The sequence below is a fragment of the Camellia sinensis genome, unplaced genomic scaffold (genome assembly GCF_055761805.1).
Source record: "Camellia sinensis isolate YWXY unplaced genomic scaffold, ASM5576180v1 Unanchor2, whole genome shotgun sequence".
Classification (NCBI taxonomy): Eukaryota; Viridiplantae; Streptophyta; class Magnoliopsida; order Ericales; family Theaceae; genus Camellia; species Camellia sinensis.
Genome location: NW_028129079.1, coordinates 7,052,351 through 7,068,071, shown reverse-complemented (window position 1 = coordinate 7,068,071; position 15,721 = coordinate 7,052,351).

Below are 15,721 nucleotides of genomic sequence, written 5' to 3'. Positions count from 1 at the left end.
TTTATTTAATTTCCAAATAGATCGTTAAGGTATAGTGGTTTCTGGATTGAACTTCCATTGTTAATTTTATGCAACTTTCATTTTTATTTTTATTCAACTTCCATGTTTATTCAATTTACTTTTCTGTTAAACTTTCTTTTTTTATTTAATTTCCAAATAGATCGTTAAGGTATAGTGGTTTCTTGAATGAACTTCCTTTTTAAATTTTCTGCAACTTCCATTTTTATTTTTATTCAACTTCTTTTTTTATTCAAGTTTCTTTTCTATTCAACTTCCTTTTTTATTTAATTTCCAAATAGATCGTTAAGGTTTAGTGGTTTCTTAAATGCACTTTCCTTTTTAATTTTCTGCAACTTCCATTTTTATTTTTATTCGACTTCCATTTTTATTCAAGTTTCTTTGCAATTCAACTTCATTTTTTATTTAATTTCCAAATAGATCGTTAAGGCTTACGGGTTTTTTGAATGAACTTCCATTTTTAATTTTCTGCAACTTTCATATTTATTTTAATTGAACTTCTTTTTTTATTCAAGTTTCTTTTCTATTCAACTTCCTTTTTTATTTTATTTCCAAATAGATCATTAAGGTTTTGTGGTTTCTTGAATGAACTTCCATTTTAAATTTTTTGCAACTTCCATTTTTATTTTAATTCAACTTCTTTTTTTATTCAAGTTTCTTTTCTATTCACGTTCAACTTCCTTTTTTATTTAATTTCCAAATAGATCGTTAAGGTATAGTGGTTTCTTGAATGAACTTCCATTTTAACTTTTATGCAACTTCCATTTTTATTTTTTAAACTTCTTTTTTTATTCATGTTTCTTTTCTATTCACATTCAACTTCCTTTTTTATTTAATTTCCAAATAGATCGTTAAGGTATAGTGGTTTCTGGATTGAACTTCCATTGTTGATTTTATGCAACTTTCATTTTTATTTTTATTCAACTTCCATTTTTATTCAATTTACTTTTCTATTAAACTTTCTTTTTTTATTTAATTTCCAAATAGATCGTTAAGGTATAGTGGTTTCTTGAATGAACTTCCGTTTTTAATTTTCTGTCACTTCCATTTTTATTTTTATTCAACTTCCATTTTTATTCAAGTTATTTTTCTATTTAACTTCATTTTTTATTTAATTTCCAAATAGATTGTTAAAGTATAGTGGTTTCTTGAATGAACTTTCCTTTTTAATTTTATGCAACGTCCATTTTTATTTTTGTTCAACTTCCATTTTTATGGAAGTTATTTTTATAATCAACTTCCTTTTTTATTTAATTTCCAAATATATCGTTAAGGTATAGTGGTTTCTTGTATGAACTTCCAATTTTAATTTTCTGCAACTTCGATTTTTGCTTTTATGCAACTTCTTTTTTTATTCAAGTTTCTTTTCTATTCAACTTCCTTTTTTATTTAATTTCCAAATAGATCGTTAAGGTATAGTGGTTTCTTAAACGCACTTCCCTTTTTAATTTTCTACAACTTCCATTTTTATTTTTATTCGACTTCCATTTTTATTCAATTTATTTTTCTATTCAACTACCTTTTTTATTTAATTTCCAAATAGATCATTAAGGTTTAGTGGCTTATTGAATTAACTTCTATTTTAAATTTTCTGCAACTTCCATTTTTATTTTTATTTAACTTCATTTTTTCTACAAGTTTCTTTTTTACTCAACTTGCTTTTTTATTTAATTTCCAAATAGATCGTTATGGTATAGTGGTTTCCGGATTGAACTTCCATTTTTAATTTTATGCAACTTTCATTTTTATTTTTATTCAACTTTCATTTTTATTCAATTTAGTTTTCTATTAAACTTTCTTTTTTATTTAATTTCCAAATAGATCGTTAAGGTATAGTGGTTTCTTGAATGAACTTCCATTTTAAATTTTCTGCAACTTCCATTTTTATTTTAATTCAACTTCTTTTTTTATTCAAGTTTCTTTTCTATTCAACTTCCTTTTTTATTTAATTCCCAAATAGATCGTTAAGATTTAGTTCTTTCTTGAGTGGACTTCCATTTTAAATTTTCTGCAACTTCCATTTTTATTTTAATTCAACTTCTTTTTTTATTGAAGTTTCTTTTCTATTCACATTCAACTTCCTTTTTTATTTAATTTCCAAATAGATCGTTAAGGTTTAGTGGTTTCTTGAATGAACTTCCATTTTAAATTTTCTGCAACTTCCACTTTTATTTTTCATTAACTTCATTTTTTCTTCAAGTTTCATTTCTACTCAACTTCCTTTTTTATCTAATTTCCAAATAGATCGTTAAGGTATAGTGATTTCTGGATTGAACTTCCATTTTTAATTTTATGCAACTTTCATTTTTATTTTTATTCAACTTTCGTTTTTATTCAATTTAGTTTTCTATTAAACTTCCTTTTTTATTTAATGTCCAAATATATCGTTAAGGTATAGTGGTTTCTTGAATGAACTTCCAATTTAAATTTTCTTCAACTTCCATTTTTATTTCTATTCAACTTCTTTTTTTATTCAAGTTTCTTTTCTATTCAACTTCATTTTTATTTAATTTCCAAATAGATCGTTAAGGTTTAGTGGTTTCTTTAATGCACTTTCCTTTTTAATTTTCTTCAACTTCCATTTTTATTTTTATTCGACTTCCATTTTTATTCAAGTTTTTTTGCAATTCAACTTCCTTTTTTATTTAATTTCCAAGTAGATCGTTAAGGCTTAGTGGTTTTTTGAATGAACTTCCATTTTAAATTTTCTGCGATTTCCATTTTTATTTTAATTCAACTTCTTTTTTTATTCTGGTTTCTTTTCTATTCAACTTCCTTTTTTGTTTAATTTCCAAATAGATCGTTAAGGTTTTGTGGTTTCTTGAATGAACTTCCATTTTAAATTTTTTGCAACTTCCATTTTTATTTTAATTCTACTTCTTTTTTTATTCAAGTTTCTTTTCTATTCACATTCAACTTCCTTTTTTATTTAATTTCCAAATAGATCGTTAAGGTATACTGGTTTCTTGATTGAACTTCCATTTTTAATTTTCAGTAACTTCCATTTTTATTTTTATTCAACTTCTTTTTTTATTCAAGTTTATTTTCTATTCAACTTCTTTTTTTATTTAATTTCCAAATAGATCGTTAAGGTATTGTGGTTTCTGGAATGAACTTCCATTTTTAATTTTATGCAACTTTCATTTTTATTTTTATTCAACTTCCATTTTTATTCAATTTACTTTTCTATTAAACTTCTTTTTTTATTTAATTTCCAAATAGATCGTTAAGGTATAGTGGTTTCTTGAATGAACTTCCATTTTTAATTTTCTGCCACTATCATTTTTATTTTTATTCAACTTCCATTTTTATTCAAGTTATTTTTCTATTTAACTTCCTTTTTTATTTAATTTCCAAATAGATCGTTAAGGTATAGTGGTTTCTTGAATGAACTTCCATTTTTAATTTTCTACCACTTCCATTTTTATTTTTATTCAACTTCCATCTTTATTCATGTTATTTTTCAATTTAACTTCCTTTTTTATTTAATTTCCAAATAGATCGTTAAGTATAGTGGTTTCTTGAATGAACTTCCGTTTTTAATTTTCTAAAGCTTCCATTTTTATTTTTGTTCAACTTCTTTTTTTATTCAAGTTTCTTTTCTATTCAACTTCCCTTTTTATTTAATTTCCAAATAGATCGTTAAGGTATAGTCGTTTCGGGATTGAACTTCCATTTTTAATTTTATGCAACTTTCATTTTTATTTTTATTCAACTTCCATTTTTACTCAATTTAGTTTTTTTATTAAACATTCTATTTTATTTAATTTCCAAATAGATCGTTAAGTTATAGTGGTATCATGAATGAACTTCCATTTTTAATTTTATGCAACGTCCATTTTTATTTTTATTCAACTACCATTTTTATTCAAGTTATTTTTCTATTCAAGTTCCATTTTTATTTAATTTCCAAATAGATAGTTAAGGTTTAGTTGTTTCTTGAATGAACTTCCATTTTAAATTTTCTGCAACTTCCATTTTTATTTTAATTCAACTTTTTTTTTTATTCAAGTTTCTTTTCAATTCAACTTCCTTTTTTATTTAATTTCTAAATAGATCGTTAAGGTATAGCGGTTTCTTGAATGCACTTCCCTTTTTAATTTTCTGCAACTTTCATTTTTATTTTTATTCGACTGCCATTTTTATTCAAGTTATTTTTCTATTGAACTTCCTTTTTTATTTAATTTCCAAATAGATCGTTAAGGTTTAGTTGTTTCTTGAATGAACTTCCATTTTAAATTTTCTGCAACTTCCATTTTTATTTTAATTCAACTTCTTTTTTTATTCAAGTTTATTTCCTATTCAACTTCCTTTTTTATTTAATTTCCAAATAGATCGTTAAGATTTAGTGGTTTCTTGAATGAACTTCCATTTTAAATTTTCTGGAACTTCCATTTTTATTTTTGTTCAACATCATTTTTTCTTCAAGTTTCTTTTCTACTCAATTACCTTTTTTATTTAATTTCCAAATTGATCGTTAAGGTATAGTGGTTTCTGGATTGAACTTCCACTTTTAATTTTATGCAACTTTCATTTTTATTTTCATTCAACTTTTTTTTTTATTCAGTTTAGTTTTGTTTTCAACTTCCTTTTTTATTTAATTTCCAAATATATCGTTAAGGTATAGTGGTTTAATGAATTAAGTTCCATTTTTAATTTTATGCAACGTCCATTTTTATTTTTATTCAACTTCCATTTTTATGGAAGTTATTTTTCTATTCAACTTCCTCTTTTATTTAATTTCCAAGTAGATCGTTAAGGTATAGTGGTTTCTGGATTGAACTTCCATTTTTAATTTTATGCAACTTTCATTTTTATTTTTATTCAACTTTCATTTTTATTCAATTTAGTTTTCTATTAAACTTCCTTTTTTATTTAATTTCCAAATATATCGTTAAGGTATAGTGGTTTCTTGAATGAACTTCCATTTTAAATTTTCTGCAACTTCCATTTTTATTTTTATTCAACTTCTTTTTTTATTCAAGTTTCATTTCTACTCAACTTCCTTTTTTATTTAATTTCCAAATAGATCGTTAAGGTATAGTGGTTTCTGGATTGAACTTCCATTTTTAATTTTATGCAACTTTCATTTGTATTTTTATTCAACTTTTATTTTTATTCAATTTAGTTTTCTATTAAACATCCTTTTTTATTTATTTTCCAAATTGATCGTTAAGGTATAGTGGTTTCATGAATGAACTTCCATTTTTAATTTTATGCAACTTTCATTTTTATTTTAATTCTACTTCTTTTTTTATTCAAGTTTCTTTTCTATTCACATTCAACTTCCCTTTTTATTTAATTTCAAAATATATCGTTAAGGTATAGTGGTTTTTTGAATGAACTTCCATTTTAAATTTTCTGCAACTTCCATTTTTATTTTAATTCAACATCTTTTTTTATTCAAGTTTCTTTTCTATTCAACTTCATTTTTTATTTAATTTCCAAATAGATCGTTAAGGTTTAGTGGTTTCTTGAATGAACTTCCATTTTAAATTTTCTGCAACTTCCATTTTTATTTTTATTCAACTTCTTTTTTTATTCAAGTTTCATTTCTACTCAACTTCCTTTTTTATTTAATTTCCAAATAGATCGTTAAGGTATAGTGGTTTCTGGATTGAACATCCTTTTTTAATTTTATGCAACTTTCATTTGTATTTTTATTCAACTTTTATTTTTATTCAATTTAGTTTTCTATTAAACATCCTTTTTTATTTATTTTCCAAATTGATCGTTAAGGTATAGTGGTTTCATGAATGAACTTCCATTTTTAATTTTATGCAACTTTCATTTTTAGTTTAATTCTACTTCTTTTTTTATTCAAGTTTCTTTTCTATTCACATTCAACTTCCTTTTTTATTTAATTTCAAAATATATCGTTAAGGTGTAATGGTTTTTTGAATGAACTTCCATTTTAAATTTTCTGCAACTTCCATTTTTATTTTAATTCAACTTCTTTTTTTATTCAAGTTTCTTTTCTATTCTACTTCATTTTTTATTTAATATCCAAATAGATCGTTAAGGTTTAGTGGTTTCTTGAATGAACTTCCATTTTAAATTTTCTGTAACTTCCATTTTTATTTTAATTCAACTTCTTTTTTTATTCAAGTTTATTTTCTATTCATATTCAACTTCCTTTTTTATTTAATTTCCAACTAGATCGTTAAGGTTTAGTGTTTTCTTGAATAAACTTCCATTCTTATTTTTATTTAACTTCATTTTTTCTTCAAGTTTCTTTTCTACTCAACTTCCTTTTTTATTTAATTTCCAAGTAGATCGTTAAGGTATAGTGGTTTCTTGAATGCACTTTCCTTTTTAATTTTTTGCAACTTCGATTTTTATTTTTATTCGACTTCCATTTTTATTCAAGTTATTTTTCTATTCAACTTCCTTTTTTATTTAATTTCCAAATAGATCGTTAAGGTTTAGTGGTTTCTTGAATGAACTTCCATTTTAAATTTTATGCAACTTCCATTTTTATTTTTATTCAACTTCTTTTTCTATTCAAGTTTCTTTTCTATTCACATTCAACTTCCTTTTCTATTTAATTTCCAAATAGATCGTTAAGGTATAGTGGTTTCTGGATTGAACTTCCATTTTTAATTTTATGCAACTTTCATTTTTATTTTTATTCAACTTCTATTTTTATTCAATTTACTTTTCTATTAAGCTTTCTTTTTTTTATTTAATTTTCAAATAGATCGTTAAGGTATAGTGGTTTCTTGAATGAACTTCCGTTTTTAATTTTCTGCCACTTCCATTTTTATTTTTATTCAACTTCCATTTTTATTCAAGTTATTTTTCTATTTAACTTCATTTTTTATTTAATTTCCAAATTGATCGTTATGGTATTGTGGTTTCTTGAATGAACTTTCATTTTTAATTTTATGCAACGTCCATTTTTATTTTTATTCAACTTCCATTTTTATGGAAGTTATTTTTCTATTGAACTTCCTTTTTTATTTAATTTCCAAATATATCGTTAAGCTATAGTGGTTTCGTGAATGAACTTCAAATTTTAAATTTTTGCAACTTCGACTTTTACTTTTATGCAACTTCTTTTTTTATTCAAGTTTCTTTTCTATTCAACTTCCTTTTTTATTTAATTTCCAAATAGATCGTTAAGGTATAGTGGTTTCTTAAATGCACTTCCCTTTTTAATTTTCTACAACTTCCATTTTTATTTTTATTCAAGTTAATTTTCTATTCAACTACCTATTTTATTTAATTTCCAAATAGATCGTTAAGGTTTAGTGGTTTCTTGAATGAACTTCCATTTTAAATTTTCTGCAACTTCCATTTTTATTTTTATTCAACTTTTTTTTTATTCAAGTTTCTTTTCTATTCACATTCAACTTCCTTTTTTCTTTAATTTCCAAATAGATCGTTAAGGTATAGTGGTTTTTGGATTGAACTTCCATTTTTAATTTTATTCAACTTTCATTTTTATTTTTATTCAACTTCCATTTTTATTTAATTTACATTTTTATTAAACTTCTTTTTTTTTTTAATTTCCAAATAGATCGTTAAGGTATAGTGGTTTCTTGAATGAACTTCCATTTTTAATTTTCTGCCACTTCCATTTTTCTTTTTATTCAATTTCCATTTTTATTCAAGTTATTTTTCAATTTAACTTCGTTTTTTATTTAATTTCCAAATAGATCGTTAAGGTATAGTGGTTTCTGGATTGAACTTCCATTTTTAATTTTTTGTAACTTTCATTTTTATTTTTATTCAACTTCCATTTTTATTCAATTTACGTTTCTATTAAACTTCCTTTTTTATTTAATTTCCAAATAGATCGTTAAGATATAGTGGTTTCTTGAATGAACTTCCTTTTTTAATTTTCTGCAACTTCCATTTTTATTTTTATTTAATTTCCATTTTTATTCAATTTAGTTTTCTATTAAACATCCTTTTTTATTTAATTTCGAAATAGATCGTTATGGTATACTGGTTGCATGAATGAACTTCCATTTTTATGGAAGATATTTTTCTATTCAACTTCCATTTTTATTTAATTTCCAAATATATCGTTGAGGTATAGTGGTTTCTTCAATGAACATCCAATTTTAATTTTTTGCAACTTCGATTTTTATTTTTATGGAACTTCTTTTTTTATTCAAGTTTCTTTTCTATTCAACTTCTTTTTTATTTTATTTCCAAATAGATCGTTAAGATATAGTGGTTTCTTGATTGCACTTCCCTTTTTCATTTTGTGAAACTTTCATTTTTATTTTAATTCAACTTCTTTTTTTATTCAAGTTTCTTTTCTATTCAACTTCCTTTTTTATTTAATTTCCAAATAGATCGTTAAGGTATAGAGGTTTCTGGATTGAACTTCCATTTTTAATTTTATGCAACTTTCACTTTTATTTTTATTCAACTTTCATTTTTATTCAATTTAGTTTTCTATTAAACTTCTTTTTTTATTTAATTTCCAAATAGATCGTTAAGGTATAGTGGTTTCTTGAATGAACTTCCATTTCGAATTTTATGCAACTTCCATTTTTATTTTTATTCAACTTTTTTTTTTTATTCTAGTTTCTTTTCTATTCACATTCAACTTCCTTTTTTATTTAATTTCCACATAGATCGTTAAGGTATAGTGGTTTCTGGATTGAACTTCCATTTTTAATTTTATGCAACTTTCATTTTTATTTTTATTCAACTTCAATTTTTATTCAATTTACTTTTCTATTAAACTTCCTTTTTCATTTAATTTCCAAATAGATTGTTAAGGTATAGTGGTTTCTTGAATAAACTTCCATTTTTTATTTTCTGCCACTTCCATTTTTATTTTTATTCACTTCCATTTTTATTCAAGTTATTTTTCTATTTAACTTCCTCTTTTATTTAATTTCCAAATAGATCGTTAAGGTATAGTTGTTTCTTGAATGAACTTCCATTTTTAATTTTCTAAAACTTTCATTTTTATTTTTATTCAACTTCTTTTTTTATTCATGTTTCTTTTCTATTCAACTTCCTTTTTTGTTTAAGTTCCAAACAAATCGTTAAGGTATAGTGGTTTCTATAGCGATCCCGGATTTTACCCTTGTTGTACAGTGATCCGGACATGTGTCTGTGGATGTTTGTAGTTGATTAATATCTTGTTTACATTCTTTTTATTTCGTATTTGAGTTATGGGATGTGTTGGGCAGGTTTGTTACAGGTTGGTTGAGTTTAGTAACCAAAACTAGTTGCCCAGATTTTGACCTGTCCGCTCGAGCGGGGGTTTTGGCGCTCGAGCGGGAATTGCACCCATCCAGTATTTCCTGTGCAGTGTTGGACGCTCGAGCATGGGATTGGCCGCTCGAGTGGGGTTGTGTGAGTGCCGCTCGAGCGGGGAGTTGGAAGCTCGAGCGGAGACCTGGTTCTGTAAAAGTTCTGGGAGTGTGTATCCGCCGCTCGAGCGGGATTGTTGACGCTCGAGCGGGGCGACTGGGTTTAAGTTCCGAGTTTTGACTTTTCAAATTACTTTTTCACTTTCTCTTCTCTCTCCTACTTTTCCAAAAACCCCATTGTTGAGCCTCTCACTCTAGAACTCTACCTTCTCTCTAGGTTTTGATCTAGTAGGAGTGATTTGCTCATCTTTGGCCTTTACAAAAAAGTTGTTGATCGTCGAGGGCTACATTTTAATCTGAAAATTTCGGGATTTAGAGCACGTTTGGTTTTGTCATCTTCTCCCTTGGGGCTCCGGATTTAAGGTAGGGATATCCTACTCCTCTCTATGGATTTTGTCTTTAAATTTTAGTATTTTGAGATGTTGGTTTGGTTTGGTAAATGTTGAATCATTGATGAAAATGGGGCCTAAGGGTTGAAATGTTAATTATGGGAAATGACCTAATTACATTGTTTGATTAATTGGGATAATTAATTTGTGATAAATGAGGAATTGAATCGGAAATGAGGAGATTGGGAATATATGGGGTTAAAGGGTGCAGTTGGATTTTATGTCACTCACCTAGTTGGAAATGTTAGTTTTATATCCATTTGTTGCATTTATTATCTGTATAGAAATAACTGCTTTGGGCTATCGGTGGAGGATAGTCGTGATTATTGTAGACAATGCATGATGATTAGGCAAACTGAAACTAATCACTGGAATGTGTCATTGAGATTGACGATTGAAAGAATACATTACATTTATGTATTGTATGATGATGTGTATAATTGTTGTTTATATGCATTGTGTTGTGTTGGAGGAGATAGGGGATGTACTCCACGGTTTAGGGAAAGATAGGGGATGGACCTCTAAACCGGATGTGTTGGGAGGAGATAGGGGATGGACTCCATAGATAGAGCTCATATGCTTATCTATTAATGTAACAACCCTCATCTTACTTTTGTCATACTTGCATACATACATGCATGATCTTGCCTTGTTTTGTTGAAGTGTTACTTGCGTGATTTTGTTCCTTGCTGGGTGTGTAGCCGAGGTTACCTTGAGCCTAGTTCACTTTTGAACATTTGTACTTAGAACTGTCTTGGAACCTTGGTCGACCCCCATCTTCACCTCGGGCTTGTTGCCGAGATGTCTTGCACTTAGTGATCCTTGTCCTTGGGCAGGTATGGCCTAGGCCGAGATGTGGCACACCCCGGCCAAGGTGTGGCACAGCTTAGTCAAGTGTCGTCCTCCCTAGTCGATGTCTTTGTTATCCTGTTGCCGGATCCTTGATTTCAGCCGATGTCATTTATTGTCGATGCGTTTTACCGAGCTTGCTGCATACGCTTTGTCAGAAACTTGTCTTATCTATCAATCACCTTTTTGAGTTGAGCCAACCCGGTAGCGCCACGTGTCCGAGCTGATAGTTAAGACAGCCGACAGACTTAGAAACAAATCATTTTGGTCTCAAATCTTTGTTTTTAGAGAGAGAAGCTCTAGGGAAGTTCTTGAGTGAGAGTAAATCTTCCAAGCTTGATCTTCGTGGTTTGAACCGTTGGATTCGAGTTTTGAGGTTAGAATCTTGATCTCCTTTGGTTGTTGTTGCTGATCATCTAGCTGCATTGCATGATCGGATTCGTTTTGCACGTCATGCATCGATTTGAAGTTGGTTTTGAAAAGAGAAAATGGTTTTCATGTGTTCTTGAAGAAAGTCTCGTTTTGATCCGAAAGTTTGGAACGAAAACCATGTTTTTATGTTTGTTCTTGCATGACCTTCTTGTATGGGCACCCAGGTCCATGTTTTGAACTCATGGCACGAAATCTCAGATTTTGTGACAAGTTTTGATCTTGGATTCATCTTTCTCATGATCATGTTCATCATGTTCTTCATGTGCTTCAAAGGGGAAGCCAGGTTTCCCCGACTTTGCTTTTGGTTGAGGCCAGCGGGACCACACCTCGGCAAGGATGTGTGGGACCTCGGCAAAGACCTGGTTGGTACCCAGTGTGTTTTCATGAGACGGGAGCAGTGTTTAAACTCCCAGCGTGTTTTGCTTTGTTATCGACTTGGGTCTGGTGAGGATGCCGAGATCATTTGCATACATATAAGGCTTGTTTTGAGAATGTGGTTTCCTATGTGATTGTAGGACTTTGATCTTTGCTTTGAGCCTGCATCCGAGGAAAACTATGTGAGTGGTATTATTGATAAAGCTATGTTATACTTGTTTTGATAAATCTTGCTTTGCTTTGTTTTGACGAAAGTATTTGTTAAGCATGAATGAATAGCTCTATTTTGATGTATCAAGTATAAGCTTCGTTTGATGTTAACCTTGAAAAGTCCCTTGTACTGGAGGACTCTAAACTTTCGCAGTACTAAGCATAAAAGGATACGGTCCTTGTTAAATCGGGCTACGGGCCTAAGTAACACCAGTTTTGCTATATTAAATCGGGCTACGGGCCTAAGTAACACCAGTTTTGCTATGTTAAATCGGGCTACGGGCCTAAGTAACACAAGTCCCTTGTGCTGGAGGACTATAAACTTTCGCGGTACCTTTGACTAAACGATTACGGATCGTACAGCCCTTGTTTTGATGAGCTTGATGTGTTTTGCCGATGTCAGTAAGCATCCCTTGTGACTTGTGATATTTGATTGATGAATACGGTTCATCCCTTGCTTCGCCGATGTTAGTAAGCACCCTTTGAGACTTGTAATATTTGATTGATGAATACGGTTCATCCCTTGTTTCGCCGATGTCAGTAAGCATCCCTTGTGACTTGTGATATTTGATTGATGAATACGGTTCATCCCTTGTCTTGATAAAGTTTGATGCGTTTGTTTTGAAAGACTCCGGCTATATTCATGCAAAACCTTTATTATTAGTACCATTCACTGAGTATCCAAGCTCACCCTCTCTATATATATGTAGGTGATAAGCAGGACGTCGGCGATGCCTAGACTGTTTTGAAAGCTTGTTTTGGATCCGTGCTTATGCCGGCTTTATTTTGTATTCATGTCAGCGAATCTTGAAAATCATGCTTCTTGGCTTGTATTTGCTGTATTTTGTATATGTCGGCTCAAGAAGCCTTTTGATCAAGATGTAATACGTATTTTACCTTGTTGTATTCAAGCTATAAAGATGTATGCCATTACATTGGATGTATGCATTGCTCTTATGGACTACTTGTATTTGATTTATTGCTTCCACATTTGTGAGCCCCCTATATCTATACTCTGATTATGTTAAGTTTTCGAAAGTTGGCCTTCGGTAATTACGGATTACTGGCCATCACGGCACCAAACTACTGGGGGCGGTTTGGGGTCGTGACAGAATGGAATCAGAGCACAAGTTCCTCGGTATACGTTAACCACACACTTGAGTCCTAAAGAGCATAGGATTTCCCTGAGAAAGATGTTAGGATTGCATCATGGTGTTTGCTATTTGAACAAGGTGTGCATTGTTTTGATATGCTTATTTGTTGCTTGCCTACGGGGTTATTTGCTTATTTGTTTTAAAGTCATACTTTGCATGCTCATAGCATCATGAGGAGAGGTAGACCTCCAATTGGCCGGGATCAGCCCGAAGACAGAATGGATAGACTAGAAAGATTAGTTGAGGGTTTGGCCCGCGAGTTGAGGCAAACAAAACAACAGTTCGCCAGTGCCACGTCGACTCAGGCCAAGCAGACCAACGGCCGGAATGTAGTTCCGCCTCCACCTCCTCCAGTGCCGCAAGTTCCCCCGCAACCAGCCTTATATAGGGATGGCACGATAGCTTTGATCCGGGAGTTCAAGAAAATGAACCACCGAGATTCTCTGGGGGTATAGAGCCGATGAAGGCTGAGGCATGGGTTTTGGAAATGGAGAAGTTGTTCGAGATCTTCCCTAGCACCGACGCTCAGAAAGTGACGTTGGCAGCATTCACATTAGATGATGACGCTCGCAGGTGGTGGATGATGGTTAGAGGGAGCAATCCAGATTTGACCTGGACCCGATTCTTAGAGTTGTTCTACAAGAAACATTTTTCCCTAAGTGTTCGAAACCGCAAGGCTACCGAATTTCATACTCTGACGCAAGGCAACAGAACAGTGGCTGAATACGAACGCACTTTTACTGAATTGGTGAGGTTCGTACCTCACATGGCCAACGATGAATATATGAAGGCCAGGAAGTTCGAATGTGGGCTTCGTGGACCAATTCAAGACCGGGTTAATCTGCTCGATATGCCGAATTATGCCGAAGTATTGGACAAAGCCATTCAGGCCGAAGCTAACTTGAGTCGATACCAGATCTCGGGAGAGAACCACCGAAAGAGACAGAACTATGACAACCGGCGAGGACAGCTGGGCACCAAGAAGAAGACAAACATGGGTAGTACTAGTAACCTAAGGCAGGAAGGTAATGCTAAGCCGACGTGTTCGGACTGTGGAAAACAACATTTCGGGATCTGTCGACGGACGTCTGGAGCCTGCTATGAATGTGGTGAGATGGGCCATTATGTGAGAGACTGCCCCAAGGCAAAGGCAGATAACAACAAGAAAGGTGAGAATACCTCGGGTTCCGTTCAGAAGGGAAATGTTGGGAAAGGACAGATGAGACAGGGCAGAGTATTTGCGTTAGTACCAGGAGACACCCAGAATGCTGAGACAGTGGTGTCAGGTATGCTACTAATTTGCTCCCAAAATGCCTATGTGTTGATTGATTCGGGTTCTACTCATTCGTTTATATCTACTAAGTTTGCCGAGAAAATTGATAGAGAATTAGAGCCCCTTGATTATGTGTTATCTGTGTCTACTCCATCTGGGAGACCTATGATTGTTGTGTCCATTTATAGAGCGTGTGTTGTTGTGATTGAGAATGTTGAACTGTTGGTAGATTTAATGCCTCTGAACATGACTCATTTTGATGTTATACTGGGAATGGATTGGTTAGTCGCAAATCATGCATCTATTAATTGTGTTTCGAAAAGTGTCACATTGAGACCCCCAAACCTAGCAGAGGTTATTTTCCAGGGTAAAGGGATAGTGCCCCCACCTTACTTGATTTCGTCCATTAAGGCTTATAAGTTAATTCAGAAAGGGTGTCGAGGCTACTTGTGCAGTGTACTGAGTGATCAGAAAGGAAATGTTAATTTAGCCGACATCCCAGTTGTTAATGAGTTCCCCGACGTCTTTCCAGACGAATTGCCTGGCCACTTAACCGATAGAGAAATAGAGTTTACTGTTGACATCATGTCGGGAACACAGCCGATCTCCAAAACACCTTATAGGAAGGCCCCAGCTGAACTTATAGAATTGAAACTGCAATTGCAAGAGTTGTTAGATAAGGGATTTATTAGGCCGAGCACTTCACCATGGGGAGCACCTGTTTTATTTGTTAAGAAAAAGGATGGTACACTCCGTCTTTGCATCGATTACAGAGAACTTAATAAGGTTACTATCAAAAACAAGTACCCATTACCTAGGATTGATGATTTGCTTGATCAACTACAAGGAGCACGAGTCTTTTCTAAGATCGACCTTAGGTCTGGTTACCATCAGCTTAAAGTTAAAGCTGAAGATGTTGAGAAGACCACTTTTCGGACAAGATATGGCCACTACGAGTTTTTAGTAATGCCTTTTGGAGTGACTAATGCCCCTGCCGCATTTATGGATTTGATGAACAGAATCTTCAAACCATATTTAGATGAGTTTGTAGTTGTCTTCATTGATGATATATTGATCTATTCCAAGAGTGAAGTTGAACATGAAAATCATTTGAGACTTGCCTTACAGATTTTGAGAGACCGAAAATTGTATGCTAAGTTTAACAAGTGTGAATTTTGGCTTTCTACTATCTCATTTTTGGGTCATGTGATTAACGAAGAGGGTATCTCAGTTGATCCTAGCAAAGTTGAAGCCGTAGTAAATTGGCCGAGGCCGACTAATGTGTCCGAGATTCGTAGTTTTCTGGGTTTGGCAGGTTATTACAGAAAGTTTGTGAAAGATTTCTCGAAGATCGCGGTTCCATTGACGCAATTGACCAAGAAGGGAACACTGTATGAATGGACTAAAGATCGGGAGTCAGCCTTCCAGGAACTGAAGATGAGGTTAGTTACAGCACCAGTACTCGTACTACCATCAGGTAACGAAGAGTTTCATGTCTATAGTGATGCATCGCATAAGGGTTTGGGTTGTGTATTAATGCAAAAGGGTAAGGTTATAGTATATGCATCTCGTCAGTTGAAACCTCATGAGAAGAACTATCCTACCCATGACTTAGAATTAGCGGCCGTGGTATTTGCTTTGAAGATTTGGCGTCACTATTTGTATGGAGCTTCTTGT